Source organism: Neovison vison, chromosome 1, assembly GCF_020171115.1.
Source record: "Neovison vison isolate M4711 chromosome 1, ASM_NN_V1, whole genome shotgun sequence".
NCBI classification, from domain to species: domain Eukaryota; kingdom Metazoa; phylum Chordata; class Mammalia; order Carnivora; family Mustelidae; genus Neogale; species Neogale vison.
In genome coordinates, this window is record NC_058091.1 from 17,664,137 (window position 1) to 17,670,036 (window position 5,900).

A 5,900-nucleotide genomic window follows, 5' to 3' on the forward strand; every position below is an offset into this window, starting at 1 on the left:
TTGTTTTGCCAGTTTACTTGTTTAAACAAAAGTCTGATGAATAGCCTTGCATACACATTTCCATACTGAAAATATTTCTTTATTGGAAGTAATTTTCTGTGTCAAAACACATTCAGGCTTTTGTACAACCACCTTTAAATGTAGAAGTTTTTCCAATAGAGAATAATATTAAATATCTTTACAAACATTTTGTATATATGAAGAGCTTCAGGTGTTTGCATCAATGTATGGGTTAGTTCCTTGAATGTCACCTTCTATAAAAAATTTTTCATTCTTGTTTTTTGTATATATTTTTATTAAAGATATTATTTATTTATAAGACAGAGAGAGAGAGAGAGAGAGAGAGATCACAAGTAGGTAGAGAGACAGGCAGAGAGAGAGGAGGAAGCAGGCTCCCTGCTAAGCAGAGAGCCCAAGGCAGGGCTTGATCCCAGGACCCCGAGATCATCATCTGAGTTGAAGGCAGAGGTTTAACACTGAGCCATCCAGGTGCCCCACATATACTTTTTATTTTTTAAAGATTTTATTTATTCGTTTGACAGACAGAGATCACAAGTAGGTAGAGAAGCAGGCAGAAAGAGGAGGAAGCAGGCTTTTGCTGAGCAGAGAGCCAGATGTGAGGCCAGATCCCAGGCCCCTGGGATCATGACCTCAGTGGAAGGCAGAGGCTTTAACCCACTAAGCCATCGAGGTGCCCTCACATATACTTTTGACTCCATTATTTATAGAGTGATTCCCCTGGAGACAGCTGCCACAGGTTCCCAGGTTATCTTGTGACTTAATGAAAATTGCAATTCTTCCAGCTTTACTGTCTTACTGCATTTATCTAGCAGAACTTTTCTGGTATACAGTATATCTAACCCTTTTCCAAGAAAATTACTATCAGATATTCCTTGTAATAAGATTAAAATAAGACCTGAATTTGCCAATATAAACATCTTTCTGTAATATGTATTTCTTGCTTTGTAATAAAAACTAAACTTTCTTGTTTTACCTTTTTCTAGGAAAAAGCAAGACTGCGCAGCAAGAGTCACTGGTTCTGTGCACTTCATAGCAAATAATACTTTTGGCAAATACACTCACAGTTAACAACCTGATCATTTGCTAAATCTTAAACTGTGAATGCTGCAAATGTGTATTGACTGATTTAGATAACCAACTTGTGTAGGATAATTAATTATTTGATCAACATTCTCTAGACCAAGTGACCCCAGCAACAAATTTCACAAGTTGGTTCCCAATGACTTAACAGATTTAGCCAGTGTTTTGCTGAGGTCTTCTTATGGATTGGGCACTAGACTAAACATTTTCACTGAGGCTATCTCACAACATTTTAAGAAGTTGTGACAGGCAATTTTATACCTGAATTAGTGATGAGGAAACTGATCTCAATGAGGTTAATTAACTTGTTGAAGTCACAATCTATTCTATAAAGGTTAGTGCTGGGAATGGAGCCCAAATCCTTTAACTCTAAAGTTACTGCTTTTCCCATCACCCCCGTACAAAGTAAATTGCTTACGTGTGTTTCATTCTTAGAAAATATGTACTGAATTTTAACTTACTGAAGGCTTTGTACCTAGTACTGGGAAATGAAAAAGGGTAAAATTAATTGATGAGTAGTTAATAAATAAAGTATACAATCTTAGTTTCTTAGAGTGAACTATCTGGTAAAGGGACACAAATATTAATCAAATTCCTCAGAAATAATATAAATAACAAATACTCTCACATCTACATAAAGAAAAGAAGATTACCATAAAAAGAATAATTGAAGGTAAAATTTAAAAAAATTGTTTTTCTTACTTTTGATTGATCTGACAATAATATGTTCAAAGTAATAACAACAATATATTTGATTATGTATGCTTAACTGAATGACAACGATGATACAAGGGTTGTGAAAGAATGATTAGCAATAGTTGGTTATTAATTATTGCAATAAATTGTACCACTGTGAAGTGGTTTAGTGTTATTTGAAGGTGAAATTAGGTTTGTTGTAAGCGAATATTGCAAATTCTAGGGCAAACCCTAAAAAAAAAAATATTATTGATATGCAGAAAAAAAAGAAAAATTAGAATAATAAAATGCTCGTTTAAAAATTATAAAATGGGGGCACCAGGGAGGCTCAGTTGGTTAATTGTCTGCCTGAGGCTTGGGTCAAGATTCTGGGATCCTGGGATCCAGTCCCTCATAAGGCTCCCTACTCAATGAAGAGTTGGGGAGTCTGCTTCTCCCTCTCCCTGTGCCCCTCTTGCCGGTCATGCTCTCTCTCTGTCACCCTTTCTCTCTCTCTCAAATAAATAAATAAAATCTTCAAAAAAATTAAAAAATCAAAATAAAACTACAAAAGACACAAAAAGAGTGGAGGACAAAAATAGGAACAAAGAAGAAAGACAACAAATAGAAAACAGCAACAAATATGATAACTATTAATCCAAGTATATCAATAATCAATTAAAACCTCGATAGTCTACAAATGAAATAAAAGACTAAAATTGTCAGAGTAGACAAAACAAGACTCAACTATATATTGTCTATAAGAAACCCACATTAAATAAAAAGACGCACATAGAAATGGTTTGGGGAAAACCAGATAGTTACATGTAAATGAATGTAACTGGACCACTTTCTTACACCTTACCTAAAAATAAGCTCAAAATGTATTACAGACCTAAATGTGAGACCTGAAATCATAAAAATCCTAGCAGAGAACCCAGTCAGTAATTTCTCTGATACCGGCTATAACACTTTTTTAAGATAAATCTCTTAAGGCAAAGGAAACAAAAGCAAAAATAAACTATTAGGACTACATCAAAACAATAAGATTCTGCATAGCAAAAGAAATAATCAGTGAAACAAAAACCAACCTACTGAATGAGAGAAGATACTTGCAAATAACATATCCAATGAAGGGTTACTATCCAAAATATAAAGAACTTACACAATGCAAGACCAAAAAAACACATATTCCATTTAAACACGGACAGGGGTGTGCCTGGGTGTCTCAGTCCATTCAGCATCTGACTCTTGATTTTGGCTTGGCTCATGATCTTGGGGTTGTGGGATTGAGTCCTGCATTGCACTCCATGCTGGTCATGGAGCCTGCTTGGGATTTTCTCTCTTCCTTTCCTTCTGACTCTCTCCTCCCTCACTTAAAAAAAAAAAAAATGGGCAGAAGACATAAACAGACATTTCTCAAAAAGAAAATACATATACATGAAAAGATGCTCAACATACAGCCAACAGACACATGAAAAGATGCTCGACATCACTCATCATCAGGGAAATGCAAATCAGAGCTAGAAGACTATAGATCAGTGCTAACAAAATTCTGATGGAAAATATTTCCAAACAAATCCTACACCCAGCTGAATTTCCACTCAAGAACAAAGAAAGAAAAAAAAAAGAATAAAGAAAGAATAGAGATATTTGAAAGAGTGGAATATTTTTGAAATTTTACTTCTTGTATACTCTTTCTTAGCAAACTGGTATGTTCTGTCATTTTGAAGGTATAAAACAAGTGTGAGGAAAACATGGCATCCACAAAACAGGAATTCAACACAAAAGACAATTTAATACAAGAGAGGTAAAATAATTCTAAGTGTGATAGTGAAGGGAGTTCCAAGCAGAACAGCTGCGTAGCTGAGAGGACATTCATTGGCAGATGTTTTCAAAAGGACTTTTCCCCCTAAAGTTTATGCATTCTGATGATTTGAAGAAATGAGAATTTTTATTTTGAATTATTGGTATCACCCTTAAATCCTTGAAAATTACATGATCTTTTGCATTATTGAACATCTGTATAGTATTTATTAAATGTTTGCCACTGTTCTAAGCTTTTTTTTTTAAATTTACATATATTGATTCATTAAACTCAACATTAGTCCTCTGTTACAGGTGTGATTTTTTTACTCTGAGAATTTATACTTACTGCTGTTCAGTGGCCAAGTTAGGGTTTGAACTTAGGAAGTCTATCTCCAGATTCTGCACTGTGAACCACCACCTATCTGTTTTTCATCCAGTCACAGCTAGTACTGAAATTTCCCCTATTATAAGAATGTATTCAACATTTTTTTCTTTCTAATTTTGGATTGCTTAATGGATCTGAGAGTTAAGATTGTGACTTTTGCTACTTTATAAAAAATGTAAAAATTGAGTCTTATTCCTGAGTTTTAGCAGAAATGTTATAGTATACATATTTTGTCTTCAGTGTTAAAGAGAGGGAAATTAGTAAGGGCAGCCAACCTCCATGGGTGGTTTTATAAAACAGCAGAATGTTTTATTGCTTCCCAACCTTACATTTCAATTTTAAGCATTTAACAGTCTTTATTATAGATGAAAGTGGTTAGAACAAAGACATTCTATATTTTGCTGTTGGGATTCAAGATAGAATTATTTCATCTTGGAGTCACAGAAGTCAGTGTTACAATGGAGTCTTGGTATAATAAATGTCTAGAACTGCAGTTAAATTAGTTAAGATAGCACTTTTTGTATATTAAAGAATCCTAAATAAGAGTTTGCTTCTGACACTAACTAACTCTGTCAACTTATGAGCCAAACCAATTGTTTGATTTGTACTCCATGGTGAGCCAACATTTCTCTGCACCTATGGAGTATAATTGGGGGTAATAATAATCCTCTCTTCAAGGGTTTTTTTATGGTTTTGAAGAGGCTAAACACACATTGATGGATTATGAAATATTCAACAGAGAATATAAATAAGTACATATTAGTTTTTTTTTTTTTTCTGGACGAAAAAGGCTGAGAAGCAATGTAGCACACAGGATACTAACAAAGATTATTCTTGCTCTGGAAGAATTCATGCTTTCATGAGAAAAAAAAAACAACAAATGGAACACAACTGCAAAGCAATAGGAAAATTGCTAAAATAGGAGTAGAAATCACTATTCCTAAATCTCCCAGGAACCACTTAAATACTGAGTGATGTGCAACTGATTAAGACTGGAGACAAAATGGGAACCAGCAAAGCTATCCTACTGAACACCTCCCCCTTCTCCTTTGGGCTGATCATCCAGCAGGTGTTTGAAGATGGCAGCATCTATGACCCTGAAGTGCTTGACATCAAGGAGGAAGCTGCATTCTCAGTTCCTTGAGGGTGTTTGCCATGTTGCTAGTGTACATTAGCAGATTGGTTATTCTGCTTTTGCATCCATACTCTGTTCTTTTATCTGTGGATACAAATGGGTTCTGCCTTTGTGGACGCTGATACACATGCTCAACTTGCTGAACAGATCATGATCTTCTTGGCTGATCCACCTGCTTTTGTGGCTGCCACTCCTGTGGCTACTGCCACCATAGCTTCTCCTGAAGTTGCTCCTGCTGCTGCTGCTGTCCCAGGCAAGGCTGAAATGAAAGAAGAGTCAGAGGAATCAGGTGAGGATATGGGATTTGGTCTCTTTGACCCATCACCAATAAAGCAACCAACTCAGTCAGCTTTATTTGTGAGGCAAGGAAATAAAGGCTTACTTCTCTTTTAAAAAATGAACTATAGATGTGTAAGTAGTACAAGGCAATAAATGAGAATAATTAGATGACATGTTTAGAAATAGATAAAACAAAACAAAGATCCTCTGAGGAAAAGTAAGTGGACAATTGCTTAAAGTAGAGAGTTGAAGAAAGAGTAGTGGAAGATTTTATTAGCAATTCTTGTAGGGCAAGAACACAAAGAATCTTGGCAGAGTGGATAAAAGGGAATTTGGTGGGGGGCATCTGGGTAGCTCAGTCAGTTAAGCATCTGACTCTTGATTTTGGCTCAGGTCATTATCTCAAAGTTGTGAGATAGAGCCATCCCCATGTTGGGCTGTGTTGGGCATGGAGCCAGCTTAAGATTCTCTCTCTCTCCTTCTCCCTCTGGCCCTCCCCACCACTCTAATTTTTTT

The 5,900-nt window shown here is 35.6% G+C and overlaps 1 pseudogene; it reads left to right on the forward strand.

Moving 5' to 3' along the window:
- The first annotated feature begins 4,934 nt into the window (after positions 1 to 4,934).
- Positions 4,935 to 5,498, forward strand: LOC122904715 (annotated as a pseudogene).
- Positions 5,499 to 5,900: the final 402 nt, after the last annotated feature.